Source organism: Nicotiana sylvestris, chromosome 1, assembly GCF_000393655.2.
Source record: "Nicotiana sylvestris chromosome 1, ASM39365v2, whole genome shotgun sequence".
NCBI classification, from domain to species: Eukaryota; Viridiplantae; Streptophyta; class Magnoliopsida; order Solanales; family Solanaceae; genus Nicotiana; species Nicotiana sylvestris.
This window is the reverse complement of record NC_091057.1, coordinates 101,645,400-101,663,743: the sequence shown is the minus strand read 5'-3', so window position 1 is coordinate 101,663,743 and position 18,344 is coordinate 101,645,400.

Here is an 18,344-nt window from a genome sequence, read left to right as displayed (position 1 = left end):
CAAAAAAGAAAACCCCAATCCGAGGTCAAATACGCTTTCATTAAAGACAAGGTAACCAAATTTCTCAAAATAGGGTCTATCCGGAAAGTAAAATATCCCGAATGGTTAGCGAATGTAGTAGTAGTCCCTAAGAAGGGAAACAAGCTTAGAATGTGTGTAGATTATAAAGACCTAAATAAAGCATGCCCCACGGATTCTTTTCCTTTGCCTAATATTGATCGCATGATCGATGCCATGGCCAGCCATGAGATCCTCAGTTTTCTAGACGCCTATTTTGGGTACAACCAAATACAGATGAACCCGAAAGACCAGGAAAAGACCTCGTTCATTACTAAGTATAGTACCTACTACTATAATGTAACGCCATTCAGATTAAAAAAATGTTGGTACAACCTATCAATGCCTAGTAAACCGAATGTTCGAAGAACAAATAGGGAAATCTATGGAAGTTTATATTGATGATATGCTAGTTAAGTCCCTGCGAGCAGAGAACCATTTGAAACATTTGCAGGAACTTTCAGTATATTGAAGAAATATAACATGAAGCTCAACCCAGAAAAATGTGCGTTTGGGGTCGGCTCTGGAAAATTTCTCATCGTCATGGTATCCAATCGAGTAATCGAGATCAACCCCAACAAAATCAAATCTATCGAGGACATCACGGTAGTAGACAACATGAAGGTCGTGTAGAGGTTAACAGGGTGCATAGCCGCCTTGGGGCGATTCATCTCGAGGTCCTCCGATAAAAGCTATCGATTCTTTTCTTTGTTGAAGAAGAAGAATAACTTCACATAGACTTCGGAATGCCAACAGGCCTTGGAGGAGCTTAAATGGTACTTATCGAGCCCACCGCTGCTTCACACTCCAAGGGCAGGTGAACACCTTTACTTGTATCTGGCAGTATCGGAGATAGCGGTAAGTGGAGTCTTGGTCTGAAAAGAACAAGGTACACAATTACCTATCTATTATGTTAGTTGGACCTTAGGTGAGGCCGAAACTATGTATCCCCATCTAGAAAAATTAGCGCTCTCTTTGAGAAGCGTCTCTAGGAAACTAAAATCATACTTTGAATGTCATCCTATATGTGTTGTAACAACTTATCCTCTTCGAAATATTTTGCATAAGCCCGAGCTTTCGGGACGATTGGACAAATGGGTCGTAGAAATCAGCGGGTACGATATTGAGTATCGATCCCTAACAACCATCAAGTCTCAAATCTTGGTAGGCTTCACGCCGGCCCTAGTAGTTGAAAGACAATTATTAGTCAACTCGGGTACATCTTCGGGAATCTGGACCCTCTTTACAAATGGTGCTTTGAACACAAAGGGGACCAGACTTGGCATCGTGCTAAAACCACCCACATGTAATGTGGTTACACAATCTATTAAAACTGTAAAATTGAATAACAACGAGGCTGAATATGAGACCATAATTGTAGGTCTCGAACTAGCCAAAGGCTTGAGAGCGTAGGTGATCGAAGCCAAATGTGACTCCCTCCTCGTTGTGAATCAGGTTAACGGAACCTTTGAAGTTCGGGAGGAACGAATGCAAAGATACCTGGATAAGCTACAAGTAACTCTACACCGATTCAAGGAATGGACTTTCCAATATGTACCTCAAGATCAGAATAGCGAAGCCGATGCCCTCGAAAACCTAGGGCCATCGGTCGAAGACAACAAACTCAATTTGGGGGCTGTCGTACAACTCATGAGGTCAGTGGAAGAAGAAGGCCACGTCGAGATAAACTCCACAAGTTTGACCTGGGATTGGAGAAACAAATACATAGAGTATTTGAAGAACGAAAAGCTTCCCTCGGACTCAAAAGAATCAAGAACTCTACACGCAAAGGCAGCACGATTCACCTTGTCCGAAGATGGGACCTTGTTCAGAAGGATGTTCAATGGTCCGTTATCATTATGTTTGGGACCAAGAGATACCGAATATGTTCTAAGGGAAGTCCACGAGGGCACTTGCGGAAATCATTCTGGTGCTGAACCATTGGTCTACAAAGTAATTAGAGCCGGATACTACTGGATCAACATGGAGAAAGATGAAATAGAGTTTGTTCAAAAATGTGGACATGCACCGATGATTCATCAACCCGGGGAGCTACTCCATTCGGTCTTGTCCCCATTGACGTTCATGAATTGGGGAATGGACATCGTTGGACATTTTCCATAGGGACCAAGTAATGCTCAATTTATTTTATTTATGTCTGATTATTTCTCTAAGTGGGTTGAAGCACATGCTTTCGAGAAAGTCAGGGAGAAGGAATTCATCGACTTCAGTTGGGATCACATCATATGTCGATTCGGGATACCTTCCAAAATTGTATGCGATAATAGAATGCAATTCATCAGCAGCAAGGTGGCTAAATTTCTCAAAGATTACAAGATCAAAAGAATCTTATCAACACCTTATCATCCCAGCGAAAATGGATAAGCCGAATCGACCAACAAAACCATCATCCAAAACCTTAAGAAGAGGCTAACCGACGCAAAAGGAAAGTGGAAGGAAATTTTGCCCAAGGTCCTTGGGCATACCATACAACATCAAAGTCTAATATCGGGGCTACCCCATTCTCATTAGTTTAATGCGTTGAAGCTCTAATACCTTTCGAGGTCGAAAAATCGAGTATCAGGTTCCGATATGCAACAGAAGAGTCAAATAACAAGGCTATGAATACGAGCCTAGAATTATTAGATGAAAGATGTGAAGTCGCCATCATTCGATTGGCTACCCTAAAAAACAAATCAGGATATACTACAATCAAAGAGCCAATCTTCGGTATTTCAGCGTCGGGGAATTGGTACTAAGGAAAATTACCATCAACATCCAAAATCCAAACGAAAGGAATTGGGCCCGAATTGGGAAAGAGCGTACCAGATTCTCAAAGTCACAGGAAAAGGATCCTACAAGCTCGGAATGATGAATGGAAAACAACTACCAAGTAATTGGAACGTATCCCACCTGTTATTTTGTATGAGTCCACCAAATAGTAGAGTACCTGGTCCTCTACGAGATTCTGCTGAGAATGCTAATAAACTGTAAGTAAATGAAAAACGGGATTTTTATGTGGAAAAATCCCACACAAGGGGACCAAAAACCACGACCTATACCAGTAGGCTTTCAACTTCACTAACTTGTAAAAATCTATTAAAGCTACTTTGTAATGACTCCATTACAAAGAATTTAACTCAACTAACTTGTGATACTCTTACCACAAGCCACTTTGTGACTTCTTAGTTACAAAGACTTTTACTAACTTGTGATGCTCTAACCACAAGCAACTCTGTCACTCTACAGTTACAAAGGCTTTTGCTTATGACTAAACCTAGTCACAACATAAACTCAAGGAGTTTACGGATTTTACAAGAGGATTCCTAATCAACACTTCTAGCTAAAAAATTTAGGAGATATAATAAGTACAATCACAAAGTTACAACTCAACTAAGGACAACACATGCTAACTTTAGGAACTGGTCCGTAGTTGTATTCAACTTTGTTCTTCATGCTCGTGAGGATTGATTTCTTTGTTTTTGCAAAATGCTTAAATAAGAAACTGAAACATTCAAGTGATGTTTTAATATAAACTCATTGTTGGTACACCTTGATCACATCACTTGAAATAATGCGAGCACTTTAGTTGGTCAAGAAATAAGTGGGCACTGGTGACAATGTAGTGCGACAGAAATAGTGCAGGCAGTCACTTCATTTCCAGCTGTGTCCAATTGACTGTGTACTGCTACGAGGGAACCACAAGGGTATCAGGTCCTTGTTTAGTTTCCTACCTCCTGAAGCTGTAGCAATTCACCTTTAGCTGAAATCTGTTAAATGCAGTGTAGTCCAAGTGAGTCAGGTTCCCTATCTGGTCCTTGACATTAAGTTTGTTAGATCATCAAAACACAAGGAAAAGATATTGAAAACCTATCAATTTCCCCATTTTTGATGATGACAAACTTAGCATTGATAATGGATTTAGAGCTAAGAGAACCAGATTAAGTAACAGGAGAACACAAGTTGCCCCTGACTTTATGCCCTTTTTACCCCCTATTTTATTTGTTCCCCCATATGTTCCCCATGACTTTATGGTCATATTATACTATTATTTTTCCCCTTTTGGCATCATTAAAAATACACAATCATAAGAAAAATACAAAGAAGTCTAGCTAAGCTAACTCATGCCACATATGTGCACACAAACACGATAGAGAATAGAAACACAGAAGTAAAGCACTGATATAATAAAAGAGGATAGAATTTATATTGATAAAACTTTAATATGCCTTTGCTTAAAAACAAGAGGCAATATGGACTGTTAAAGAGAGAGTAGTAGTGTTTCATCCCAACCACATAAAAAAAACATCTGCCAAAAAAAAAACCAAAAAAACTGAAGAACATTTCCAGAATTTGGTCACTAAAGGGATACCTAGAGGCACTAGGAGTAGAAGGCTTGGAGGCTGCAGCAAGTGTTTGGAGAACAAGGTCTATTCGGGCATTGACCGACTTTTGCTCGTTGATCAGTTTTGCTTTCAGGTTCTCTACTTGCGCCCTGAGACAACAAATTTCCTCAATTGCACTATTTTGAGCATTAATCAGCTGTGAGACGGTTGATGTACTTCCTACTCCCCCATTCTTTTCCAGACACTCACATTCGCCCAATGTAGTCTGTGAGAAAGTCTGCTTCTTAGTCCCCACCTTACCTTCCCCCAATGGCACCGCAAAGAAGTTAAACACTCTGGTAAGCAAAAACCGATAGGGAAGGCCATGATTGCCATCCTTGAAGGTGGGTACCTTTTGCATGTGCTTAATCATAATAGTAGGCATGCTTACAGGGTTAAAACTGTCCAGTTGCTCCATCAAGAACATGTAAAACTTAGAGGCCACGGACCTCCTCTCAGCTCGAGGTAATAAAACTTTGTTGACCAACTCAAAAAGTAGCTAATAGATAGGGAGTAACGCCTTCTTATGGATCTGGTCCCCCTTCTAGTTTGCGTTGTACTTTACCACAGCATTTCTGAAATTGAACTGACAAACATCATTTACACTGGACACACCGGCTGTAGTAACTTTAAGAAATTCACCAAGCAGCTTTACATCAAACACTATATCCATTCTATTCACCAAAGCACAGATGTGGTCGGTGTCAACGGGAAAAAGGCTAGAAAAGAACCTTTGTACCTCATCCTCATAAGCCTTAGGGCCATCTATTTGAAATAAATGCCCCTATTGTTGAAACTCAACCATTTCAAGAATTTGTCGCATGTCAGCCGTCTCAGAGATTGCGGGGTCAAATGTACGACCAACAGAACCTTTTGGTGCCTTAGGCCTTCTGAGCCAAGACTGACTTTACTCCTTAACCTCTTCATAGAACTAGGTTCCTGAACATTTTCAAACTTGCGTTTTCGAGACTTCTCACCACTTAATTTTCCTTTTCCCTTGGATGTGACTAGCACATCCTCATCAGACATCGAGAACTCACTCACAATCTCCTTCAATTTGGAGCTAGAAGGTGACCCTTTTTCTATTGAAGCAGGCTTTTTCTTTTTCTGAGACCGTCTAACTAGAGAACCAAGTTCATCTAGTGTTTCTTCTTCCACCTCTACTATAGGGATCGCCTCATCAATTACGGGTACACTGTCTTTCACCAACTTCCTCCTTTTCTTCTTACTACTTTTCTTGCTCCTTTGAAGGGCAGAATCGTAGGCCAGCTTGAAACCTGGTAGTAGGTCATTGGTTTCAGACTCAGGAGTGGACACAACCCTCCACTTAACTATGAACGCATCAAGAGACACGTTATCTAGGTCCTCCTCATCATTGGACCTCATTTCAGGTACTTGCATTTCCAAAGGCACGGTAGTGAATGCAGGAGCAGAACTGTCCTGGGAATGAGAGCCCTAACCTGGGTCCTCCGGAGAGGTATCAGGTTCCTCATGTGAGGGCCCAATAGTATCTGCTAGTGCATACCCTTCAACAGTTACAATGGTCCCTTCGTCCCCCACACTTTGTACCTCATTTTTCTGAGAGATGATCTCATGCAGTACACCATCAGCAGACACCACAAAAACGGATACATCATTCTCTTCCTCAATTGGTACAACTGCCACCACGAAATCGGTAGCAACGATGGCGGAACTCTCTATGACCTCAGGGTTTTGACCTTGTTCTCCACTTGGTCTTTGACTAGTGGTAACCTCAGAAGATGGAGAGGACGGATCAACAATTTTAGGGGTATCTGAAATAGAGAGAGACGAGGAATCTGGGTGAGGTGTGATTTTAGCGGAAGGGTAAGAGCGGGTAAGGAAGGCTCAGTAGGAACAGAAGTCTCCATAGGTTTATCAGTAGTAGGTACGACTGAGGTAGAGAGGTCGAAGTTTGTCTCGGCCATTGGAACAATGATGTGAAGATGCTTTTGGGAAATTCTAATGGAGAACTTATGGTTAGGGAGAATAGCAAAGGATTTTTATGAGGAGGGGATAATTATAAAGAGAGAGGAATAGGCACCGGTTCTGAAATGGCGGTTAGGCATGGAGAAGTGCAACGTTTCAAAGAGAGATGGAATGATTTGAAGTGAAGAGATGTGACAGCATGATCTAAAAAGTTGAATGACATGGTAGTTGTATTTTGTATCCTTTTTAAGACGTGTATTAAAGGATGCACAGAACTACTAACCTTTGGTACAAGAACTAGATTCTTGACCTTTTATTTGAAGGAATAAATCCTCTTTTATCTTTCATGCACTGCATCTACAGCTTATATACTCATCATGCGTGTTTACCTGCAACGGTATTAAAGTGAGTTAGACATGGCCAGAGAACACTTTTAGCCAGTTATTTCTTGAAGGTGATTTTCATAGCCAGATAAAGAGGAACCAGGTTCTCAATTGGGCTTTAAAAGCCCCAACTCACTCTGTTTCTTTCAAATTGTTCCCTACTTAATGCCTTGGTGAACATGTTTGCAATTTGGTCTTATGTGTTGCAGAACTTCATACATATCAGCCCTTTATCCACATTGTCCCTCAAAAAGTGATGCCTCACATCAATATGCTTTGTCCTTTTGTGTTGAACTGGATTTTTGGCCATGTTGAGTGCACTGGTGTTGTCACATAGAAGGGGCACACTCTTAGTGAGTACCCTAAAGTCCTCTAGCTGCTTCTTGATCCATAAAAGTTGAGCACAACAGGATGTTGTGGCTACATATTCTACTTCAGTTATTGAAAGAGCCACTGAATTTTGTTTCCTTGTGCCCCAAAAGATAAGACATGAACCTAAGAAGTGAGCCATTCCAAAAGTGTTTTTTCTGTTGACAAGATAACCTACATAGTCTGCATCAGCATAAGCAGTGAGATTAAAGCTGTCACCTGAGGGATAATACAGAACCAGGTCCTGTGTTTCTTTGAGATATCTTAGTATTCTTTTGGCAGCCTTCAAATGAGATTCCTTGGGATTTGATTGAAACTTTGCACATAGCCCCACACTAAAGACAATATCAGGTCTGCTGGCTGTGAGATGGAGGAGCGACCCAATGATGCCTCCATACATGGTTTGATTCACAGGAGACCCAGTTTCATCCATGTCCAGATGAGTAGCCGTAGCAATGGGAGTGTCTATCACTTTTGATGTTTCCATGTCAAACCTCTTCAAGAGCTCCTTGATGTATTTTTGCTGACAGATGGATATACCTTTTGGGGACTATTTTACTTGAAGACCCAAGAAGAAGTTCAGTTCCCCCATCATGCTCATTTCAAATTCACTTCCCATGAGTTTTGCAAATTCTTCACATAGAGAATCAGTTGTTGGCCCAAAGATGATATCATCGACATAGACCTGAACAATGAGCAGGTTCCTCCCCCATTTCTTTAAGAACAGAGTGTTGTCAATTTTCCCTCTCTTAAAGCCATTTTCCAAGAGAAACTTTGACAGCCTTTCATACCAAGCCCGAGGAGCCTGCTTCAGCCCGTACAATGCTTTGTCCAGTTTAAACACATATTCAGGGTGTTCATGACATTCAAATCCTGGAAGTTGCTTCACATAGACTTATTCCTTAAGATGTCCATTCAAAAACACTTTTGACATCTATTTGGAACAAGGTGAATTCCATATGAGATGAAAAAGTGATTAAAATTCTAATAGCTTCCATGTGAGCGACCGGAGCAAACGTTTTATCATAGTCAATCCCTTCCTCCTAATTGTAGCCTTGAACCACTAACTTGGCCTTGTTCCTTGTGGTAATTTCATGTTCACCAAGCTTGTTTCTGAATGCCCACCTGGTTCTTATAATGGTTCGATTTGAGGGTCTGGGTACCAGGTGCCAAACATTATTCCTTTCAAACTAATGTAACTCGTCTTGCATGGTTGTAATCCAATCTACATCTTTCAAGGTTTCCTTGATATTCTTGGGTTCTATCTAGGAGAGAAAAGCTGAGAAGGCAAGTGAATTTCTGGCTCTTGACCTGGTTTGTACTCCGGAATCTAAAGGAGTAATAATGTTGTCCATCAGATGAGAGCTTTGGTGTCTCCAGTTAGAAGTCTGAGGTTCATTTTGAGAGGATGTGGGTGCGTTTGTCTGGTTTTCTTGCGTTCTTCTCTCAGGTGCTAATAGAGTTCCCTGAACTGCATCAACCACTCTTTCTTTAGCTTCAGTGGTTGTAATTGAAGTACTTGGTTCCATTGGAGATGAGAGAGTATTGTCTTCACTCAGCTATTTTACTTGACTCATCATATCTGCCTTTCCATTTGTCGTGTCAATGACTTCACATGAACTAGAAAGGGTTCTTCATCTTGATCTTCTTGAGCACTCTTCTCACAGGATGGATAAAACTCATCAAAAATAACATGAACACTTTCCTCAACACATTGAGTCTGCTTATTATATATCTTGTAAGCCTTGCTTTGAGAAGAGTAGCCCAAAAATATTCTTTCATCACTCTTGGCATCGAATTTACCAAGCTGGTCCTTTCCATTGTTTAGAACATAGAATTTGCACCCAAATGTTCTTAGGTGAGTCAGCTTGGGCTTTCTTCCATTCAACAATTCATAGGGGGTTTTGTTCAGAAGTGATCTGATCATGCACCTGTTCACCAAGTAGCAGGTAGTGTTGACAGCTTCAGCCTAGAAGTTCTTTGCAATTCCACTGTCGATTAGCATTGTTCTTTCCATCTCTTCCAGAGTTCTGTTCTTCCTTTCTACTACTCTATTTTGCTGCGGAGTTTTGGGAGCTGAGAAGTTGTGAGTGATACCATTTTCATTGTAGAACTCATCAAATTTGACATTGTCAAATTCTGTCCCATGATCTGATCTAATGCATGTGACTCTCGACTCCATCTTCACCTAGATTTTCTTCGCAAAAGCCACAAACACTTCAACGGTTTCATCTTTAGTTCTAAGAAACAAAGTCTATGTGAATTTGGAGTAGTCATCCACTATCACAAAAATGTATCTTTTTCCTCCTCTGCTTTGCACTCTCATAGGACCACATAGATCCATATGCAGAAGCTCTAGTGGCTTTGAGGTGCTCACATCCCTCATAAACTTAAAGGATGACTTCACATGTTTTCCTCTAGCATAGGCATCACAGACCTTTTGCACCTTGAATTTTGAGATAGGCAGACTATGGACCAGGTCCTTCTGAATTAGTTTGTTCAGAAGAGAACTTGTGTGGCTCAGTCTTCTGTGCCATAGTTCAGCATCATCATCAACAACTTTTAGACAACTCAGATCACCACTTTGTAAGGACTCGAAATCAACAACATAGATGTTCTTGTATCTTTTGGCCACAAGTACCACTTTACCAGTTACCAGATCAGTGACTGTACATATTTTGGACAAGAATTCCACTTTGTTTCCTTTATCACAGATTTGGGAGACACTCAGGAGACTGTACTTAAGGCCATTAACATAGTACACATTTTCAATAGAATGAGTAAGTGACTTCCCGACTTTTCCAACTCCAAGAATGTACCCCTTTTTCCCATTGCCAAAGGATACACTCCCTCCTTGAAGGGCTTTTAGTGAAAGAAAGTCCATGGTGTTCCCAGTCATGTGCTTTGAACACCCACTATCCATGAACCATTGTTGACCACTTCCTTTCACTGTTCTCTGCATAAGGAGATTAAGAGTTAGTTTTAGGAACCTAAGTAAGTTTGGGTCCATTGTAGTAGGCAAGAGGATAAATAAGAGCTCTCTTAGTCCATGCAGGTAATGTGCGTTATTTGTGAGTGGAACCTGGTCCCTCCTTAGTAGTCATCTTTTCAGCAAACACATTATTTTTCTGAACAGATTGATCCCTGGCCCGTCAATTTTCTTTGAAGTGCCCATTGTTCCCACATTGGGTACAAGGCCAGTTATTAGAGATAGTGACGTACTTGCTATGAGGGTTGTAAGGGATTTTCTCCCTTTGGAACCCTATTCTCTGCCTGTTTCTACCATTATTAGTGTGCATGGCAGTGTTGGCTTCTGAGGACCAGGTCCACTTTAAGAACTTTTCAAGATCATTTTTTACTCTTTCCAGATCAGTTTGGAGGTTCTTGTTTTTTTCAATTTTAGCACATATCCTAGTTCTCGCAACTTTAAACTCAGTTTCAAGCCTAATGTATTCCACACTAGCTATCTCTATTCGTTTTTCAAAATTTTCAGGTTTTGATTTAGTCCCTGGTCTCTCTATTGATTCCCTTAGGTATGCAATTACTGTCATGAAATCACTTCTTTCTTTTTTTGAGTTCTTCAATGGTTTCCTTATGGTCAATAATTACAGCCACTAAGTCATTTCGAGTTTGTTCAGCTTCTCCTAGTTCTACAGTCAAGGAATCCCTATCCTCTACAAGACTATGATAGGCATCAATCAATACACTAGCTAAAGACATGAGTTTCTTAGGAGAGTAGGATTTCAGATTTCTCTGAACATCCCTAAAATTTACCTCCTTGTTATCATCGTCTTCATCATCATCTGATTGGGCCAGCAAAGCAAAGGTTGTGTCATATCCATTTTACTCACCTTTAGCTGCCATCATGGAACTATCACCAGCATCAGTTTCATCTTCAGACTCACTAGAGGAATGTCCCCATGTTGCAAGATCATGTTTCATCACATTGTCAGCAGATCTTTTTCTTTTGAAGTCCTTAAAAGGAACCGGGTTCCTCTTAACTGCCTTTTTAGGGTTGTTCTTGGAGAATTCTTGCTTCAAGAGAGGACAGTCTCTAATGAAGTGTCCATGCTTTCCACACTTATGACATAGATCATAGTTTTTTAGTTTACTAGAGCTACCCCTTTTTAGTATTTCTCCATTTCTTCTGACCATCTTCTGAAACTTTTTGGTCAAGTAAGCTATGTCAATGTCTTCATCACTTGAGTCATTGCTATCAGCTTTGAGTACCAAGTTCTTTTCTTTCTTTGGTTCTCTTCTTTCACTGTCTATCTTCTTCTTCATCTCGTAGGTCTTCAGATTTCCAATAAGCTCTTCTGTGGTCAGTTTCTGCAAATCCTTTGATTTAGTAATAGCATTCACCTTGCTTTCCCATGGGCTAGGCAGAGTACTAAGGATTTTCCTCACTAGCTTGTTTCTAGGAATGGTTTCGCCAAGTGAGTATAACTCATTTATGATGGAAGTGAATCTTGTGTGCATATCTTGAATAGATTCATCGTCCTTCATCCTGAAGAGTTCATACTCGGTAGTGAGCATATCGATATTGGACTGTTTTACTTAGGTAGTTCCCTCATGAGCTATTTGCAAAGCTTCCCATATCTCCTTGGTAGTGTCGCAGGCAGAGATTCTATTGTATTCTTCAGGTCCTATTCCACATATTAAAATCTTCTTGGCACGAAAATTCTTCTCTACTGCCTTTTTGTCTGCATCAATGTATTCTTTACTGGTTTTTGCCATTGAAAATGGATGTTCTTCTAGTTCCTCTGTTGGAACATAAGGGCCATCGCATATGATATCCCATAACTCAGAATCCTCAGTCATGATAAAATCATACATTCTTGTTTTCTACCACCCGTAGTATTGTCCATTGAACTTAGGTGGTCGGTATGTAGATTGACCTTCTTCAAAATTTGGTGGAGCAGCCATAAGGATCCTTCCTAGGTGTTAGCCTGATATGAGAAATCTACTCTGACACCAATTGTTAGTTTGTATGAGTCCACCAAACAGTAGAGTACCTGGTCCTCTACGAGATTCTGCTGAGAATGCTGATAAATTGTAAGTAAATGAAACACAGGATTTTTAAGTGAAAAAATCCCACACAAGGGGACCAAAAACCACAAACTACACCAGTAGGCTTTCAACTTCACTAACTTGTAAAAACCTATTACAAGCCACTTTGTAATGACTCCATTACAAAGAATTTAACTCAACTAACTTGTGGTACTCTTGGCACAAGCCACTTTGTGACTCCCTAGTTACAAAGACTTTTACTAACTTGTGATTCTCTCACCACAAACCACTTTGTCACTCTACAGTTACAAAGGCTTTTGCTTATGACTAAACCTAGTCACAACATAAACTCAAGGAGTTTACGAATTTTACAAGAGGATTCCTAATCAACGTTTCTAGCTAAGCAATTTAGGAGATACAATAAGTACAATCATAAAGTTACAACTCAACTAAGGATAACAACATGCTAACTTTAGGAACTGGTCCGTAGTTGCGTTCAACTTTGTTCTTCAAGCTCGTGAGGATTGATTTCTCTGTTTTTGCAAAATGCTTGAATAAGAAACTGAAACATTCAAGTAATATTTTAATATAAACTCATTATTGGTACACCTTGATCACATCACTTGAAATAATGTGAGCACTTTAGTTGGTCAAGGAATGAGTGGGCACTGGTGACAATGCAGTGCGGCAGAAATAGTGCAGGCAGTCACTTCATTTCCAATTGTGTCCAATTGACTTTGTACTGCTACGAGGGAACCACAAGGGTATCAGGTCCTTGTTTAGTTTCCTAACTCCTGAAACTGTAGCAGTTCACCGTTAGCTGGAATCCGTTAAATGCAGTGTAGTCCAAGTGAGATAGGTTCCCTATCTGGTCCTTGACATTAAGTTTGTTAGATCATCTAAATACAAGGCAAAGATATTGAAAACCTATCATCACCTAAAACAGTATTATTGCTAAGCTACGACCCTTTTCTATTTCCTTTTGTTTTAGACTAACACTTGCAGGTGATCAACTAGAAATAGCGATGGATTTATCAGCATGAAGTCTTTAGGTCTGAAAGCACGCGTTGTACTCTTTTTTCCCTGGACCGGTTTTCCCCCAAATGGGTTTTCCGGTGAGGTTTTTAATGAGGTAACAGTGGATCGCGCTAACTTAAAATCAAAAGCCAATCACAAATCGGTATCAAAGACTGTGTTTACACTATTGATACCAAATTTTTCCCTCATATATTTTTAATATGCACATATATTTTCAAAAATAGTGCACATGTATTTACAAACATGCACAAGTATTTTTATCATTTTTTTAATAATTTTAAAGGCTTTCGACCAATTTATTTATGGATTTTTACTATAAAAATATCCAATAATTATCCCTCATATTATTTTTTATAATGATTTAATCATCTAAATTCATCATTTATGCCCAAATAGTACTTAAATATTTTTATTGCATCTTTTATAATTACATTTGCATTTTTCAAGCTAGAATTGCATATTTTGCAATAATAGCCCATGCATATGCATAATTATATTATCTATATAGAAAATGACTTTTCATATTTTTATAATGTCAAGTAATTACTTTAAATTATTTTCATGCACAAATGACATTTATTTACTAATTATTTTACTGATTTAATTGGGTATTTAAAATCCAGTCCCTTTCTAATTAATTTCGGACCTAGTCCAATTGTATACACCTGCCCAAAACCCAATTACCCCTACCCAATTAAACTACCTGACTAAAACCCCTTAAATCAGGACCGTCGATCTCTAAGATCAATGGTCCATACCACCATAGCCTCTTTTAACTTAACCAAACCCAACCCTAATCCCTCATAACCCTAAAGCCGCCGCCCCTGAATGCTCTCAATCTCCCCTATTTCACTCTCAAACCATAAGCGTCGTCACCCCAAATCCCCACCAAATCCCCTTTGATTCCAACCAGATATGGAATCATCTGGTGATTTCTTACCTTATTCGGCTCTCTTTCTCTATTGGCTAACCGATTATGGTGTTACATAATTTCTTGCCTAACATGGAAAGTGGATCTCTCTTGTTTTGAACCAAGTCTGGTTCGAATCTTTATCGCGTTCTATCTATGTTCTTTCTCCGTCTCCTTATGGTTTGAATCTCTGGATTATTAGCTTATTCCTTATTTTACCTAAAAGCTAGGGTTTACATCCTTTGAAATCATCTGAGATTTGGTACTTATTTTCGTTAAAAATCATATCTATGTTTCCACATGACTATCTGTGAATCTTTTCATGATTTCGTTAAAAGGTTTTCCGCCTCATTTTACTTACCCTAAAATTAGGGCCCAGATCTTTTCAGATCTGCCAAGGTTCCTTAATTTTGAGTATCTTTCCTTTAATGTTTTCATGTATCTATGTTTATCTATGTTATTCATATAGTTGTTTATTTAAAATAATTTATTCTTCCTAAAATTAGGGTTTCAGATCTTTTCTAGTTCGATTCCTTGTGCTTTTCGAATAAACCTCTTCTCTATGTTCGTTATACACAGTGTGATTTTTCTCCCTTGTTACTCTGTTGACTTTATGATTTACCCAAAATTAGGGTTTTGAAACCCTTTACGAAGATTTTAATCTTTCCTTTTTTGTGCGATATTAATGCTTTCTAATTTTGTTCGATTTACGTGTTCTTACCTTATTTGGACCAATGTTTGATTAATAATTTATGCTACTTCCTTTTGACTTAACCTTAGTGGCCTGATTTTATGTTTTGGTTATTAAAATCGACTTCTAATTGATTCTGGAATTATTCCTTACCTTATTTGACTACTCATTGAGTCCGTTAACTGATGTCAGCTTGATTTTATGCATGTTAATTGATCTATGCCGACCTTAACTGATTGTTAATTGATTTTTCATACCTTATTTGTGTGTGATTGGTTCATTACCTTATGTGTTCTACTCTATTGTATGCTATAAAACCCTTCATTGTTCTGATTTCAAACACGCTGAGACACACAAACTCACACCTACACTTACACACTTACACTCACACAACTTGAGTTCTTTCTATCACTCTGATTTGCTGCATTGTCTAGCCGGCTGAAAGCCAAGGCTAGACTCTTGGATTCCCATTGCCTTCACCTTTCTGTTTACTTTCTTCCTAACTGGTACATTTTTAATTCCTATTATCTTGTTCTATTCTATATGCTTATGTAGTCAGTTTTATCACAGACCTTAACATGCTTCTGTTTGATACACGATTCCTGACTATCTCTTTCTCAATTGTTATGCCTTAGTTTTTGTTGTCTTGTTCTGTTCCATGTGATTATATGATTAGTTTACTTCAAACTTCAATATGCTTCTGTTTGCCATATGTTTCCTGTTTGCATTCTTCCTGACTAGTATGCCTTAATTCCTGTTAACCTACTCTATTCTATGTTCTTGTGTAGTTAGTTTACCTTGGCATGTCTAGCCCATGATTTCTGTTTACTTCTTTCTAGACTAGTATGCTTTAGTTCCTGCTACCCTGTGCTATGTGTTTGTTTGGTTAGTTATTTCAAACTTTAGCATGCTTCTGTTCAATATACGCCTATATGGTCCTACCTAGTGATAATTAATAAACTAAGTAATCTTTAATAATGTGAAACCTTGATAGATTCAGTTGTATGCTTCCTATTCAGAAAGGTTTAGGTATTTCCAATATATGTGGTCAGTTATGTCTGTAATTCAAGTATTTTCGTCCTTGTTGTGATTGCTTTAATTTTGGTATATCATCCATGTCTAAACTACTACTAATCTGCTAAAGATGGACTCTGTTCTATTTGTAGTCTTGTAATTTGAACCTATTTGTTCATAAAAAATAAAATGTTTTTTAAAACTGTCCCCTAACCCTTACATATACTATTTTTCAAACTTCTACTCTTAGCTATCTAGGTTCCTACCACCTCTAGTGTGAGCACTGCCTAGGGTCCCTGAGACTCCTTTGAACTCTAACATATCGGAGCTGGTTTCCAATCTCTTATGAATTCTGTGTTGAATGTGTGGATCTAGTGTGAGCATTGCCCAGGGTCCTTGAGGCTCTTTGGGAACTTTGACACACTGGAAGCGTGGCTTAAGGTGTTGTGGATCCCTCCTACTGTTTCAAGACTGTTGTGCTGAAGGCCTTGCTCTCAGGTTTATATTGGGCCTGCTAAGGCTTCCTATAATGTAATGGATACTGTTATATAGTTTATTCATTCTAGGCTGTAATAATTTCTATATTAAACTGATTTGGGGTTTGTTAGTAAAAGCTGGGGGGGATTTATTCTATATCTTTGCTTGAAATTCGGGTAGAAATCCGGCCTATAGGTTTATTGGTGATTATGTGAGCATTACTACTTGTTTAGAGATCATGTCTATAGGACTTTCTGATTGCTTTGTTCTGTACTTCACTCGCATGCTAGAAATCATGTTCATAGATTCCTTGCTTTAGAAATCATGTACATAGGATCCATGCACATTTTTACATGCATTAGTAACCATGTATATAGGATCTTATCTGTTTGAATAATAATTTTCCTAGCAACGTGTCTAAAGAATTCTGCCCACACGTGATTAATAGATATCATACCTATAGGAACTAAAAATCAATTAGATATCATGCCTATAGGAAATAATGGAATTAATTTCAAACCTAGAAATCATGTTTATAGGATTTAATCTAATAGATATCAAGCCTGTAGGGTTAAATCAGTTTGTAAATTCAGAAATCCTGCCTATAGGGGGCTTATGTTAACTAGAAAGCATGCCTATAGGATCTAAAGAGATAGAATCTGTTAAAATAAGTAATTTGTTTAGAAACCATGCTATAGGTTTATAATTAACAATTGTAGATACCATGCCTATAGGATTCTTTTATTCACTTAGGCAAACTTATAAGGTTACTAATGATTCTAGGCCTAAAAATGCTAATATTTACTGCTTGAAGATGCCCAGATTCGAGGCTTAATAAAATCAGTAGGCAAAACTAATAGGTCCAGATTCCCGCCTTAGTAAACTTTGTTCTATATTCTGTTGCTGCTCATCTAGATATCCTGTCTATAGGATCCTTAATTAAAGAAACCTGTTGATTTAACTGCGTGCATTCGTTGTCTACTTGTGGATATTAATATGAGCCCTTATTTTCTCCTTACATGATAGTCATATCTGAATTTTGTTTGTCGCGTAGCTTTTCTCATTTTAAATAATATAGGTCAGTCTAGAACTAGCCAAAATAAAGATCCTAAATACCTCTAGGATCATAAGTAAGGGACGGGTAGTGCACGCATAAAGTACGCATTAGAAGCTATTAGAACGCTTAGGTAACAATTGAAAAATAGTAATGGGGTAGTAAAGGAAATTGATGACCCGTGTACTAACTCTATGTGTAGCACCCTTACTTGGGGAAAGTTACCAAGTATTGCATGAAAATCATCTTATAGGCTAAAAACTCTAGAACCCCTGTAATTCATGTTTAAAGTAATGTCTATTTGTCTAAATTATTTAATTCGCTTGTGTAAGTTCGGCCGGGACCCACCATTGTGGACCTCGAGGGGTGCCTAGCACCTTCTCGTCATGATAATTCCAAGCCCTTACCCGATCTCTGGTGACGTAACAGGTTATATGAGTTAATTGTTTTAGGTTCCCTAATGCACCTTAATCCGTTAGGTGGCGACTCTTCAAATCCCTTACCCAATCCCAAAATGAAAGGAGTTATCCCTAAATTTCGAAACCCGATTTCACGAGAAAAAGGGGGCGCGAAAGCATGGTGACTCTGCTGGGGATATTTTTAGGCTCTTACCATAACGAACTTGTCTGCAAATTAGTCTCTAAGCATGTATTTATTATTCCTAATTCTTGCACACCCTTTCCCCTTCTATGTGGATTTATCTGCCTATCCTTATTCGTTTATGATTTTCCTCCCCTGCTTTATCACTTTTACTATGGAAACTGACTTGTCTCCTTGTTTTCTTTTCTTAAGTGTCTTTACCATTATTAAATGCTGCATTTTATCATTATTCAACATGCAAATAATTGACAACGTGTTATTTTCTTTTTGCATAACTCCATGCTCAACATCATATTCCACTCGTGCGTGCTAATACCATAGCGGTACTTAATGAGTATCTGCGCTCTTCCTAAAATTATCCTTTAAATTCGGAAAGGCTTATTTGCAGTAAAACTAGTCGATCAACGGT